We start from the raw sequence: 16,319 nt of genomic DNA, 5'->3' as shown, positions 1-16,319 counted from the left end.
ATCTTCTTGATCCACTCATCAGGTGACAGACATTTAGGCTCTTTCCATGATTTGGCTATCATCGACAGTGCTGCTATGAACATTGGGGTACATGTGCTCCTGTCCATCAGCACTTCTGTATCCCTTGGGTAAATCCCTAGCAGTACTATTGCTGGGTCATAGGGGAGTTCTATTGACTCTTTCATTTCTTAACAACTGGCAGACATTGGTAAATAATGAGCTACAACATTTTTTAAAGGTATTGAGCATCTATTCAGACAGCACAAAGTGCCTTATGGAGACATTGTATACACTAGTAGCGATGAGCAAATGTTTCTTTTATTTTTATAATTGTTTTGGAAAACCATAAGATTGCCAAAGACAGCATACACATGGTCAATTTGGATTCATCCCAGCCTCCCAAAAAAATCTGCAAAACACATTAACGGTTGTAATGTATACAGTTGGGTTTTTTTTTTTAAACATGCCTTCCAGCTGTACATTTGTAATGTTTAATTTAGGTGAAAATTCTATGAAGGACGTAATTGATATGATCCAGAAGTTTGTTAACCATTTTAAATGGTCATTGATTTTTGCCAAATTTCATTCTGTGCCATAAGAACATGGTCCACGCTGGGTTGCATTAGTGGTGATAAAAACCCCCTTATAGATTTGACTCTTAAGTCAAATGGTAAAACGGCAGCCTGGAAACAAATGAACCACAGTCCTGAGGAGTGTGATGAAGTCTGGAAAATGTAGTGCAAAGACCTGGCCACAGAGGGTCCAAAAAGTGTCTGGAGTAAGGCCTTTCTCCGTTCAAGCCTTTCACCTCTCCCCCGTCTCCCACATTCTTCTATCCGACTCTTCATTTACTCCACCTGTGCTCAGAAAAGGCACACCTGGCATCTTTGTGCTTTAAACTCATTTTTGCCATTTCCTTTTACATTTCTAGGATACTTCTTGAGATGGACTCTAAACTAGAATTCCAGACTCACATATTCAGGATACACTTCACTATACTACAAAATGCAAATAACTTAAAACTACTTTAGTGTCCTCATTTTTAAACCCTCTTTGTAGTTTAGGACCAAAGGAAAGTAAATGCTTGTCAACTGACAACATCCCCTTGTTGTTCAGTCTTGGTATATGTAATTGGTTCTCAAAGAGATGAAATCCACGTAGCCCGCTTCAGAGTAGATTGAAGGATGTTTCCTTTAGATTCCAGTTTTAAAGTTAATGTTTCAGATATTGAGAAGTTGTAATAACGAGTTGTGAATCACTGCAGGGAAAACCTATTACTAGCACCTGAACTCAGTATTTTCTGTTTGTAATCCAAAAACGAGCATCTACTAACTTCATCTGCTAATTTGCGACTGCAACTTTCCCACCACAGGAGAAAATGTAGTCCCGAGAGGAAGGCCTTTTTTTTCAGCACATACAGAGGAGAGAATCAAAGTTTTTGACAGAGAAGGAGACACATAGATCCACTGCGTTTGGTATCTTCCATAGAATGTCCAAATACCAACTATCTGGATTCTTCCAGAAAGCTCTCAATAGAATCAGAAGTGTTCATTTAAGAGAACTGGAACTATTTCCAACTCTCAGGTGGCACCAAGATAACTATGGAAACAGTATAATCTGAGAACTGCCTGCATCACCTAAATTCTTTCTCAGGATTTGGGACTAAAGTACCATGTTATTTTCTCATTTCTCTGTGGGAGCCCTCATTCACCTACCATCCCATCCATCTATCCACTCACCCATTCATCCACCCATTTCTTTAGCAAACATTTCTTGAGAATCGGCTATGCAGCAAACATGCTCTCAGGTATTTTGAATCCAGTGGGGGAAAAAGAGAGACCAGAGTCCTGTCCTAGTGATGCTTTCCTTTGAGGGACTCACGTCTTATGTATCTGAAGTTTTCTCACAATAAGAAGAGGCAGGGGGAGTCTCCGTATGTGTTACTAGAGAATATTGGCACTGGTAGACCTAATGTTTACCAAATTGACTATGTGGGTGGGATCCTCATCACTTATGCCGTACTTTCAATTTGGATGGAACTCAGTATCCCATCCTTGGAATCCTCTCCAATGGTGAGATATCGGGTCTCCGATGATCAACAACACGCTGAGTCTCATACTTTGAAAGAGTGCATCAGATTATAACTGAGCTACTTTTGTTCAGAATCTCTTTCTGTGAACCACAGAACATTCCACAGACCACAACTAGAACTGTTTGTGCGGGATACCAGCAGCTCGGGAAACAGACTCAGGTTACAGGCAGCAGAGGTCTTTAGACTGATTTCATAATAACTACTTGGTGTTATGAAGACGTTGAGAATCTCCCAGATCTTGGAACTTTGCAAAGGCCCTTTAAAGAACTCTACTGTTTAAAGTCTTTCAGGCAGCATGCAGGATGTTTCTATCTGAGTTTCCATTCCCACTTAATGTACAATGGTGGTGAACAGAGACCCAATCATCCCGTTATCCATACAACAGGAGCATAATAGAGACACTATAAAGTTTCAGGAACTAAATGGTCATTAAGATTCATGTGAACAACTCTGGGCATTCCACAAGGAGCCAGGTACCCACCTACCCACTATCTTTCAGCATCCTTCTGACCCTAAGGGCTGGCTCTAGCCAGAATCAAATCTCTTTGACATCCTATCCTAGAGTAGGCTCCTAGGGAGATCTCTTTTCTGGACCTAGGATTTTGTTTAGGGCTAGAAGACTCTTGGGGAGCTAGAGACCAAGAACAGGAATATCAAATTCTCTAGCAATATCATTCCATCTTGACAAAATGAAACGTACCTTTCTGATTGGTACGCCTCTGCACTGTTCTACGCGTATATCATGGCATGATCATACCAGCCTCTCCTAGGGCATGACAGGTTGCCTTGGTATCCTAAGCACCCAAGATGCCGTTTTTCATTAAACCAACATGAAGTCTCCTTAGGTGCTTTTTTTTTAATTAAAAAATTTTTGGTTGTTGGTTATTGGGAAAGCTTATAGCTGCAAATGGCTAATGGTAATTTTCAAGAAACGAGTTAAATGGTAAAATTTGGGAAAGCATTATAATGAAGTTCAATCGTGAAGAGAAAGTTAAATATGTGGCTGTTTCTTTAGTTATTGTATAAAATGGAATAATATTGCAAAGAAAAACCAGATAAACGAGTAACAATTACAGTGCTAACATGTGGGTGAAGCAGTGTTGGAGGTCACAGGTAGTGTAAATTCTCTGATTATTACCAGGCAGAGATGAGCTTTATTTCAAGGAAATCGATCATTATTAAGTCATCCGTCTGATGTAGAGCCAGCAACACAATCTTATGATTTCATTCCTGGATTATTTTTAATATATAGAATTAATGATGTATGGGAAGCATTCGTGCGATTATTTTAATAGTGCAGTATCTTCCTAAATTCCTTTTGTTAAGTAAAATAATGTTGCATTGGAAGAGAGTATGTATTTTCTTAGTAATGCTTCATAATTCCTTGTCTTATAATTCTATAAATCATCTTACACCTGTCAGCACATACAGTCCAAGATTTATTGCCTTATCCATTGTGTAGTAGATAGCTCCTTGGCCGGAGAGCAATTTCTGAAACTAATTTAATCAAAGTGTTTTTACAATATAGTTGCTTGATGTCTCAAATATGTATTGATGCCTTCAGAAACATATGATTTAATCTTCTCCCATTTTGAAAGAGAATTCAGATTTGGCTTTATGTGATATATAGACAGGAAATCATTGTTAGATGTGTTAATCTTATTCATGTATTCTTTTATCCAACAAGCATTTATTGGTGCCTCTATTTGCACGCATAGCACTCTGCTAGATTCTCAGCAGAGTGCTGGAGGGGGCGGTGGGGGGGGATGAAAAAAATTCTAGGTAGGTAGAAAGACACAACCAATGGCTCAGAAGGAGCAACTGTGATGGCAGTTATTGGCCAATAAGGAAAACAGTTTAACTGAAGTTTAGTGTTCATTTGCAAGACACTGGTAATTATAGCCGGCTTCTACTGGGGAAATTAAGACTAGACAGCATTTGGACTTTTCAGAATGTGACACTATAGTAATACAGACTTACTCAGCAGATTACACTGGTGACCACACATGGACCTGCTTGGCAAAAATTAGAGGAATGAAAACCAACACTTCGTGGAAGAAAATGGTTAGAGTGGTAACCTTGAGAAGAAAAGGGAAAGCTGAGGCCAAGGGGGCTTCTCATAAACCACCAAGCAACCCTAGAGAGTGGTTGATAGAATGCATGATGAAGGGGTCAAAGTCTTAAGAGTATGTTGTGGTTCTCACCTGGAGAACGGTAATTATCCTTTGTAAAGACTAGACAGTGGGAAGAAATCTCAAAGGGGCAGATGATGGAGTTAAGGAAGTTGAGTTTAAAATAACAAGTGATCATCAAAGTTTAATGTTGGTACGGAGGTGGGAATGAGTGACCAAAGTTTAGGTCACACTTGAGATCTGAGGTCAAACTTTGACTATTATCAGGACAGAGGAGAGAGTTGAAGCTGGAAAACAGTACACGTTGCCTGAGGCTGTGTGTGTATATATATATATGTGAAGTCATTGTTTTGTCATAATTGTTTGGAGATAGAACACTTTCTGGTGTAAGACTCACTTACACTCAAAATTACGTGGTGCTAAAGTCTGCCTTTAATTATAGTAAATGTGTTTGATTTGAAAATGTATTCATTAGCTATATAAGTGACACTCCGTTCAAATAAAACTAATGCGTTGGAGAAAAGCAATGGTTAGTGGAAGGCCACTATATCATTTACTGTCACTGTTGAACTAGCGAGCTGTCTCTGATGTCATGGGTTACCGTTCTACCTCCCTGGAGTGTCCGATCACAGTGGTCTACCAAGATCACAGACATTTGAAAATCAGACGACAAAAGTCACACTGAAAAGTTCTGAGAGTGAAGTTTAACATTTGCTTTCAGCTTTATATGTTTTGTGTCAAGCCAGATCTTAAAGAGGCGCACGGACTTCAACCAGTTGCGGGGGGGGGGGGGCATTTACGTTTTCATCATAAACAGATGAGTTTGGGTCCTCAGCTGGCTGACTGCCCTCTCCCCCTTTCAACACCACTTAAACATTTTTCAAAACAGCATTTATAAGTAATTGAGAATACACTGGGGCAACTTCACCAAGCCTGATTTTTTCCCCCCCTGGAACATTCTGAACATCTGAGTTCTATCTATGTTTTTATTAGAAAAAGCAATTCAGACTGGCCAATAGTGACGGGGTAAAAAGCACAGTTGACTGAGGTACACATTCGTTCCCAAGCCTTCCGTCTGCCATGACATTGGATCATCTCCCTCCCCCCCACTGCCCAAATTCTCCAGCGCTGCCTTGCTTCACCCCTGTGCCATGGCTAGTGCCCTCTTCCAGCATGCTTCCTGTTCCCCAATGGAGACTGAAGGAACTAGGGGAAAGGCCCAAGAATAAGGCCTGATGACAAAGACTGAATAATCGCATCAAAAGTCATCCATGAGAACAGCACAGGCATTGCTTACCCCCCACTTAGCTTGTCTTCTCTTTAAAAACTTAACCTCCCCTCCCCCAAGAACGTTACAACATTCAGGTAAGTGGTTCTCAAATTTTAGCACTCACCAGAATCCCCAGGAGGGCTTATTAAATCACAAGGTCTGGGCCACCTTGAGTTTCTGATTCAACAGTTCTGGGGCAGGACCCAAGAATTTGCCTTTCCAACCAGCTCCCCATCAAGGCTGCCACTGCTGGTCCACACTACATTTTGCGAACTACACTCTATGGACAGGACAAGATGGGACTTTGTTATTCATACTTGTTTTAACTGGCAAGCCTCCTTCCACTTCTCCGAATATTGGACATTTTTCTCTCACTGGGTTAAAAGCAAATGGCTTTAAAACATTTTTTTAAAGTGACATTTATTCTTTGACTTCCTCTTTAGCTAAACATTGTATGTGTAAACCAGAATATATTCTGGGGAAATGGGAGTTCATTCATTTCCGAAATACACTGAAACTTAAAAGGTCTTTAGTCATGTATATACAAACCAACTCTGGGAAAATGGCCTAATAATTTTTTGTAAAGCACTACGAGTGAAATAATCAAGTCTCTCAGAACTATCATTATTATTATTATTTCTTTTTGCCAGAAGACAGGTGGCGCTCAATCAAAGAATATTAAGGACAAAGATGGAAGGAATTAAATGTTGTCACTGTGGTTTCCATCCTTGTAAATATTTGCATTTTACCTTTTAGTCCAGAGGTGTTTCTAGTCTTCAGGGCAGTTGTGTTGCCTGAGTTGACCTTTCAAAGAATCTGGGTAGGGCAGTAAATCTATTCTTTTGTCATCAAGAGTTCTTAAAACTTGCCCCCGACATCTTTGATTTACCACATTAAAAATCTTGTTGCGTTATAAACATCGGTAGCATACTTCTGTTATATTTCTGGCGAGATAATTACTGCTGAAATCAACAAACCAAATTGGTATGATATTAATAGATTGCAAAGTATAAATCGAGGTAACCAGAAGTTCTTTTTAGACATTAGGAATTGTTGGATGACTCAACAAAGCATTTCCCTGTATTTTCTAATAAAAAAGCCCTCTGAATTTCTGGACCATAATTAATTGGTGTTCCCTGCAAAGGACTGTTTTAGTAAAGTTCCTGGGATTTTTTTCTATGATCGATTTACATAAATTCACACTTCTAGTGACATCTATATAATTTTATCCCTGTACTCGCTGTATGTATATGCTGCAATACAAGAAAAGACTTTTTATTCTGAATAAATCTTAAAGTACCTTACTCCAGCCTATGTAATTCAGACTCTGATTGGGAAGGGGGTGCAGACTGAGCGTGGTGTTTGTTCAGTTCCCCAGGTGATTTCTGTGTACAGGCCAGGGCGGGAACCACTTACCCCGTGATCCGGCATCATCATCCTTCCTTCCTTCCTTTCTTGTTTCCATAACTTCTGTGTTTTTTTTTTTTTAATTTCGACTGCATGAAAATCACCTTGACTGGACAAAGACAGAATCAGTCCTACTCAGTAAGGGGGAAATGGCTGAATAAAGGTGGTCAAGTCAGGGACGAAGGATGCAGTTTGAATTCAAGGAATTTGAGATTCAAAGGTCTAAAACCCAACCAAGGAAGGTTCTGTCTTTGAAGGTTATTCAGGGCTGAGAAACAATGGCATGCTTTCATATTCTTCTTTGATTCTCTAGGCTGTCCCAAATGGGGAATTCTCTTACATAACATTGATTTTGTAAATTCTTAACAGACCAGACCCCTTTGGATGGAATGGAATTTTAATCTATTTTTTTGAGTCAAAGAGTATAACCTCCCTTGGCTTTAATACTTTTTGCACCTCCCAGATGGGGATATGAATTTTGTGAACAATATGAATCCTTCTTGGGAATGCCACAGATTCCAGAGCAAAGCTGACCATGTATTGAATTTTAATAATCATTTTCAGCAGCTGGTCCAGAAAAGGCATATTCCTCTAAAACCTAAATGTTTGAGGAGATAAACATTGCCGTAGAAACAAATCAAATCAAAGTTATCTATGCCAAATTGTTAGATCAAAGACTCAACTATTGTAGCTTGAAATATACTCCATATATTCACTTCGACCAAAATGAAGTGTCTGCAGAATGTGAAATACTGGCTTAGAAAAAGCTTTGGCCTTTCCACAGCATCTTAAAAACAAACCTGTGTTTTCATTCATTGAAGGCTAAACATCCACCATGAGGCATTCAGGTCTGGTAAAAATTTTTGATGGTGTCAGTTAAAACCCTATTTAAGTAGAAAAGCCAGAACATGCTCGGTAATGAGTATCTAGCAATGTCATCATCTACTTGAAATGGAGGAAAGGGGATAAGATCAAAATTATTCAATCTCTGAGTGATGGAGGAAGTAAAGCTTGAAGTGATATATCTTGTGCTCTAAGGACACCTTTGAGGTGTGTCTTATGATTAAGAAAAAAGACTGAGGAAAGTAGAGTTGATGGAAAAAGCAATTAATGAGTAATTCCACATTCAGTGTGTACCTGCAACCCAATGCCTGATACTTATTCACAGAATGGAAAGAACTGACAGTTCTCTGTGCTGTGCCGCCTTCTCTATCCACACCTGACCATGCTCTTGCCTTAACAACCTTGATTCCATTTAAGATCTTTTCTGACTCTTTTCCAGCCTGGATCTTCTGCTTCTCTGAACAAAAGTCAATGGAGGAATTGACTCAGACATTTGCATTTCAAATCATCTAAAGCCATTTTTTTCTTTTATGAGTTAAAAATTATTTTGGCAGCCAACAAAAAGAAACAAAAAGAGTCTTCTCCTTTAGGATTTTGAGTCCCTGAATGATTGAAATTTTAGGCATACTCCTCCGCTTTCATAGCAGGGATTAAAAATGTTAAGTGAGGGGTGCCTGAGTGGCTCAGTGGGTTGAGCATCCGACTTCAGCTCAAGTCAGGATCTCCACAGTTCCGGAGTTTGGGCCCCGTGTCGGGCTCTGTGCTGACAGTTCAGAACCTGGAGCCTGCTTCAGAGTCTGTGTCTCCCTCTTTCTCTGCTTGTGCTCTGTCTCTCAAAAATAAATAAACGTTAAAAAAATTTTTTTAATAAAGAAAATGTTAAGTGAACTGAATTATTGAAATTTTAAAATGACTTGGACCAACAGAGAAAACACTCTGTATTAACCAGTAAAAAGTGTTTAGGTTATTTTTCTAAGATGTTTTTACTGTTTTTAAGGAGACCAATTTTCTGTAAAGGGCCAGTACTTAACTCTCATTGTAGCTCCTAAGTGGCAACACAGCCAGCCCAGAAACAAATGACCGCTTTGGTGCTTCTGTCAAACTTTATGGACACAGAAATTTGAATTTCATATACCCTTAATGTGTCACAAAATTTTATCTTTTCATTTTTTCAAGTCATTTGAAAATGTCAAAACCATTCTGAGCTGGCAAGCCATACGGAAACATGTGGTGGGCAGGATTCGGTCTGTGGGCTGGACTGTGCCACCCCTGCTCTGGGATGATCAGATTTCCCCAACTTGAAAGCTTTTCTTTTTTTATTATTTAAAAAATTTTTTTAATGTTTATTTATTTTTGAGACAGATCGTGAGTGGGGGAGGGGCAGGGAGCACGGGAAACAGAATCCGAAGCAGGCTCCAGGCTCCAAGCTGTCAGCACAGAGCCCATTGCGGGGCTCAAACCCATGAACTATGAGATCATGACCTGAGGCGAAGTCCAGCACTCAACCGACTGAGCTCCCCAGGCGCCCCTTCACCATCTAATTCTGGACTGACAGTAGGTTGCCTCTTATGTGCTGGCGGAGACCCAGAGCACTGTGTGGAAGCTGATTCAAAAGCCTGAATAGGGGCAAACGAGCAGAGAAAGGCAGCAAAAGAGCCGCCAAATTGGACCTTCATGGCTCTTCTACTTACAACGTAATCCTAGGAAATGCTTCCTGTATGTTCCACTGGTAAAAGTTACAGTCATTTTATCTGAACGACTTCTTTACAGGCACAAATTTTGCAGTGGAAATGGCTAAATTTCACATTTTCAGAGGTTCCTAGGAATCCAGCTTCCTTCACCTCTACTGATTCTCAAAAGTGACAAATGTGGTTATGGGTCTGTGGCTCGCATCTCTTAGTATCGGCAGGAATAGGGTCAGGAGTGAACAAGGAGGGCCATTCGCATCTCTAATTCCTGGTAACTAAGTAGTTGTTGTTGGGTCTGCTAAAATTAGAACGAGGTGAATCTAACTTTGGTGAGATATTTACCTATCTCAATTAAAATTTGAAAGCGCTTCTAGACCATAAATGGTATTTAAAACTTGCTCTCTGTATATTATTGGCTACCAGATAAGAATATAAGCCTTGAACTCTGGACGATGGAATTTATAAATATATGGAGCTGGTTCTGTGGAATTAATATAGAAATATCAAATAAAACCTGACAAGGTAAATACAGTATCGCATACCAAAATGGCTCAAATTGTAGTCCGCGGAACACTAGACTTAAATTTGTATGCAGATTGGGTTTTATTATGTTTTTGAAGTTCCCTGGGCAGCCTGTCTTGCCAAGGCATTTGGAAATGTTAACTATCATAACCAATGAAAAAAAGTCATTAAAAAATAAAACCCGCATAAATCACACGTCTTCGCGGTCTGTCGTGAGTCGAACCTGAAGATAGCCTCAAACTCCTGCGATGTAATTAAAACATCTTAAGTGTTTGGTTACATATAAAGAGTTTATGCCTTTACGCAGGTGGCATGTGTTAATACGGGTGTGTTTTCATATTAAGGGTTGTGATTAAAGTTTCTTAGAAGAAAATGTATGGATTGTGGCACTCGACATGTTCATATCCTGATCGTGCTGGAGTGGTGGTGTTGGATGTCAGGGCTACAAACACGATTCCTGAATCTCGCTCTGAATATTATGGAGCGAAACAAGCCAGATCTGTGTTTGCCTTGAAAGGCATCCAGACTTAATATTATACTTTAAAGACATTCTAAAGCATTGACTTCGGAATGAGAGCAAACATTCTTTAAGGCCTGGATAAACCCGAAAGGAATTACTGAAATCTCCTGTTTCAGGCATACATTTTAATAGTAGCACTCAATGACAAGTCATTAATTCCCTGCAACCTGATTCTTAGGTACGGGTCTCCAAAGGCTAAAATTAGCGGTATTTTTGTCTGCTTACCTTGCCATTTGATTAGGTATAGTGTATGTGGAAATACAAAGCTCATCTGTTAAGTTGCATTTACTATTCTCAGCTGGTGTCCATATCCGTGCTACAGACTCATATTGAGATTGGTGTGAAATCTGCCCTGCCATGGACAGTTAAAGCATCAGCTCCCATAACCCTCACTGAAAACTCCCTGACATGAGGGGCATCAAGTATGAATCCATGGAAATGCACTAGAGGTGTATGCATTAAAAACAAAAGTTATGTGGGGCGCCAGGGGGTGGGGGGGCTCAGTCCGTGAAGTGTCCGACTCCGGCTCAGTTCATGATCTCATGGTTCGTGAGTTCGAGTCAACCTTGTGGTCTTAGGGGGTTAGATAGCATCCCTTCAGGATGCTTCTCAACTGTCAAGCCCCTCTTCTTGGGTTCAAACTCAATGCTACCAATGCAAAAAGCCCTAAAGGGTAGAAGGCAATGTTTTAAAAATCTGTCATAATTGTTAAATGAACTAACTCATTAGTTGCTTTACTACATTCGATTTCAGAAGAGCTGTCCAATGAATATTCAGTTTTCCATACTATATGTTCCCATAATACATATTTGAGCATTTATAATGAGAAGGGACTAAGCAGTGATGAGTGTGTGGCAGGTACTTTATACATAGTATGCTTTCATTCTGCCCTCTTCTTGGGACAGAATTGTTTCCTGCTCTGTGGATGCATTGCAGATGGAAGACCGCATGCGCAAGCCCAGGAAGGAGCCTGGCCTATGGGGCAAATCTCAGTCACTGCCTATTTTTGTAAATAATGTTTTATTGGAACAGAGCCCTGCCCATCCATTTATGTATAGTCTCTGGCTGCTTTCTTACTAAAATGGCAGCAGAATTCAGCAGTGGCAATGGAGAGCTATTGGCTAATAAAGACTAAAATATTTATCAGGGCTCCTGGGTGGCTCAGTTGGTTAAGCATCCGATTCTTTGTTTCAGCTCAGGTCACGATCTCATGGTTTGTGAGTTCGAGCCTCACATCGGGCTCCACCCTGACAGTGCAGAGCCTGCTTGAGATTCTCTCCTTTCCTCTCCCTGCCCCTCCCCCTCTCACTCTTTCTGTCTCTCAAAAATAAATCAATAAACTTAAAAAAAAATTTTTTAAAGACTAAAATGTTTATGACCTGGCCCTTTACAGAAAAAGCTTGCCGACCCCCATTCTAGATTCTAACACTGTGCTGTGCAATAATAGGGCCACTAGCTGTGTGTAGAAACCAAGTGTTGGAAATGTGACTGGGGTGAATTGTGTATGTATAAAATATATCCTGTATATATTTTACATATGTACGTAACATATATATGTTATATGTGTAAAACACATACCAGATTCCAAAGACTTAGTAAAAAGAAAGAAAGAAAAATAATGTAAAATAGCTCATCAGGTTTTTTTTTAAGATTTTATTTTTAAGTAATCTCTACAACCATCGTGGGACTTGAACTCACAACTCTAAGATCAAGAGTCATCTGCTGCACCAACTGAGCCCACCAGTGCCCCCCACCCCAGCTCATCTGTTTTTTAATATTGATCACAGGTTGACATAATATTTTGACTATTGAATTAGGTAAAGCATATTTTTAAATTTAATTTTAACTGATTCTTTTTACTTTTGTTTTTTAACATGACTATTAGAAAACTTGAAATGTGATTCACATTTGTGGCAGACATTGTATTTCCAGTGACCGCTGGTTTAGAGCCTGGGATTCGGAGGATATGTGACCTCTAGAAAAAGTTAGAAAGATGGAGGAAGAGAAAACAATCTCTTGTATTTGCAAATGTCTTTCAAAAGCAATAAAATCTTTTTTATTAATTTGGCTATTACTCATAAGAAGGTGTACTCAAAAATAATGGGTCATGAGCCTGGGTGGCTCAATCGGTTAAGCGTCCAACTTCGGCTCAGGTCGTGATCTCATGGTTTGTGAGTTCACGCCCCGCATTGGGCTCTGTGCTGTCAGCTCAGAGCCTGCTTCAGATCCTCTGTCTCACTCTTTCTCAAAAATAAAATTATCGTTAAAGAATCATGGATTAGGATTATTTTCCCAATAAGGTTTTAGTTGAGGTCTCCCAGAATCAGACTGTGGCTCAGAACTCACATTGGAAGGTGACCCAGGAGGCATCTGTCGGGGAGAGGGGAGGTGGCACCAAGAAGGGAAGGAAGCAGAAAGAGGGTGTAGACGCAAGCAGGTTGTTGCTGTGGGCTGCTGGGCCCCTCTCAGTGGAGCTCTTTGAAAGATGTTATGGGGCATGATTCAGAGTGCTCCCACCCGGGAGATGAGGGAAGCCGGGCTTTTCAGCCACCCACTGCCCCTAGAGGCACCAGCCTCCCTTGTTCTCCCCAGCACCCCAGTCTACACTGCCTGGGTCTGGACAAAACCCCGGTGCCCAGAAGAACAGGTGCTCGCAGCCTAACGCCACCAGCAAGCCTGGGTATGGTGACTGCCTGAGGCATGGGGGTTGGTCCCCTGTGCGGCCTGGTACTGACACCAAACTGAATGTCTTACCCTATAATTCATGATTTCAACACACATTTCTATGGTTCCTGGGGTACGCGTTCATTGTCTCCCCTGACCTTAAAAATAGCCCAGATGGGTAGATCTGGCAGTACCCGCACATGATGGATGGGAAGACTGAGCCCACGAGTCCTCTGTCCAGGAGAAGTCAGCTGGGAGGGTAGCCCTGGGCTCCTCATTCTGCGTGTGTGGTCACTCTTGCCTGACTCCTTCCATTTCCACAAAGCTCAGCTCCATAAGGAGATGTAAATATGTTGATGTTTTCAAGGTGAGAACAGGAAACTAAAACTATTTTTTTGGTACTCTGTAGAATTCCTTAGATATCCATAGGGAAGTAGATACTTCTATACGCCTAGTCCCCAAACTCTTAGGCCAAAAAATATTATCTCTCTTCTGCACAAAGCATAGCCAAAACTAGGAGGTTATAGGACCTGCTGACCGCCACACAGGATGTTAGCGATGCAGTTAAGTTCTAGAAAACTCCACAGAAGTCCCTGTAGTAGAAACTTATGGATGCATGGTTCACCTAGGACTGGATTTTGTTACCTTCCCGTTACCCGGGCTTTCTTCACAAGTGTTGTCAGTCCCATTGGTACTTCTTGGAAACAAGTCTCTCTCCTACCTTCACTTCCCTTTATTATGCTTGTAAGTGACTCTGGTAATTCTTTGTGGACTTCACAAACACTTGTACCATTTAAATGTGAATAACCCCGAAGGATCTAGATAGGTCAATGTGTTTAAACCACAGGCTTTAGTCTACACGTTAGTTGATGAAAAACAGATTTTTATACATTATGTATATTTAATAAACGGAGGGGAAGCAAGCAGATGTTTGTAAAATCTAGATGTGTTAGATTGTGTTTATTTGGCTCTCTTTTGCTGACTAGCTTTCAAAAACTCATACCTGTGATAACTGAACTGTAAACAGTTAGATGATGTGTTTCCCTAGAAATTTCCTGCCCTGAAGGGTCAGCCAAGAAGATGTGGAAAAAGATTCCCTAAATTAACATACCAAAAGAAATTGACAAATACACCATCAAGCAGTCCTATCTAGATCAAGGACACGGAATAGTGGAATGCGGCAAAATTATTCTCTGGTCTCTGACCATAAAGTGATTAGTGGTTGTGAACATTTCATCCAAACAGAAAAACTTTTGCCTGCTGTCATCCTCGTCTTGTTGTTAAGAGCTTTGAAAGCAAGTTTTTCTTTGATGCAAACATGAACTCATTAACTTACACCTAAATCACTCTGTCTGACTCCTTTCTGACTTCTTGGTAAGGTATCCCAACCTGGAAGTGGGAACTAGTCATTTTTCTCCTTTAAAATATTTCGATTTGAGACCCTTTGAGTGTTTCAGAGTTCTTCGTGTTGGTCTTCCAGTCCAGATAAAGTATGTACAGAATCTCCCTCTGAATTCCCAGCACATGAGAATTACAGATAAAATATTTTCAAATGGATTTTAAAGACTAATAACCGGGGTGCCTGGGTGGTTCAGTCGGTTGACTTCGGCTCAGGTCATGATCTCACAGTTTGTGGGTTCGAGCCCCACATCCAGCCCTGTGCTGACAGCTCAGAGCCTGGAGTGTGCTTTGAATTCTGTGTCTCCCTCTCTCTCTGCCCCTCCCCTGCTCATGCTCTGTCTCTATCTCTCTCAAAAATAAATTTAAAAAAGAAAGACTAATAACCAAGTGTAAACATATGAGGAAAATCTCTGAGGACTGGAAATGAAAGGAAATGCAGAATGGTGAGGGAAGGCTGAAGCTGGGCTACTCATGAGAAGTTGGGACAAGACAGAGCAGTGGAGACCTAAGAGGGACACAGCAGACAGAATTGCAATGGAACAGGAGCCTCACACTGTCCCACACGCCCAGAAGCCAGGACTCCCCATGAACAGCCCACCTCCTCTGGAATTGGATCCAGATGGAATTCTCAGGGAAGGAAACAGAGGTACCAAGTCACACCAGGAGCTGTGCCTCTCTGACACACGGGTGTCTTGTGGGAGTGCCCTCTCTGGGGGAACAACGTCGAGCCCTGAATCCCAGCACAGGGGACCAAGTTCACATCGAATCCAAGATGTGATACAAGATGAAATCAGATTTTTGGGAAGTGTTGCACAAGCACAGAAAAATATGGAATTGCTTTGTTTTTCCAAATAACCCTTAAGAATAAATAAGAATGTTTCATTCTCTTGAAATGATGAAGGAGGGAATTGTATCTGTGAACAGGAAGAGAAGGCAATTCAAGAAGAGGAAGATGTGATAAAGAAGCTGATGGAAATGAAAACTGTGGTCCTTGAAATAAAAAGAATTAGGCAATAGGATAAAGACAAGATTAATAGGCATAACTTGTTTAAGAAAGACCAGAGAGATTTCTGCGTCTGACTTATACATCTTAGCCGTTAAATAAAAATGATTCTTTTCCTGAACATACCTTTCTAAATCTAAAATTTTGCAAGGTAGAAAAAGTAAGCACTTTGAGAAATAAATTTCATAGTGTAATGAGCTATTATCACCTTTATGAAGTTATTAATTTTCATGATCCTTCCGTACTCATTCCAAATCCTTTTTCTCAGATGGCATTACGAATCCTCGCTCTCTTTTCTTTTCCATGAACTTTCCTTCCGGTCCATATTTTCACTGAATTTGTGAATTGTCGAACTGTTAAAACACATGGTCATCCTAATCCTTTGCCCTGACCTTGGTCCATGACATTGTTCTAACACCCACCTGTGGAACGCACTTCCCCGCGCACACCTACATGTCCATCCCATCTCCCCAAGAGATTCCCACTCTTATTCACCAAAAACTCCCTTGCCTATTCTTCCACCTGAGCCCATCCTTCCTGACTCAGCAGAAAGACTGTGCCCCCTGGGAAACCTTCCCCAAGTGGCCCTGACTCTGTCCCTTGTCTCGCTTACAGCACCTCTCCCCCAGTGGCAAAACTATCTCCTTGTGGACAGGGTATGGGAGTCTTTATTTTTGCTTCCCCAGCATCTCTCAGAGTCTGTCTTTTAGTAGAAACTCAGTAAGTACTTGTATGAGTGGATAAATGAATGAATGGTATAAACAAAGAGCGTACAGA

The 16,319-nt window shown here is 40.7% G+C and overlaps 1 protein-coding gene across 3 annotated transcripts in view; it reads left to right on the top strand.

The window, feature by feature from the left end:
* The window catches only part of MID1 (midline 1), a 107,952-nt gene that overhangs the window by 20,481 nt on the left and 71,152 nt on the right, over positions 1-16,319 (top strand). The gene's annotated exons all lie outside the window — the stretch shown is intronic.

This window comes from Suricata suricatta, chromosome X (assembly GCF_006229205.1).
Source record: "Suricata suricatta isolate VVHF042 chromosome X, meerkat_22Aug2017_6uvM2_HiC, whole genome shotgun sequence".
Classification (NCBI taxonomy): Eukaryota; Metazoa; Chordata; class Mammalia; order Carnivora; family Herpestidae; genus Suricata; species Suricata suricatta.
Note: the sequence above shows the minus strand (reverse complement) of the source record. Positions and strands in the feature narration are given on the sequence as shown.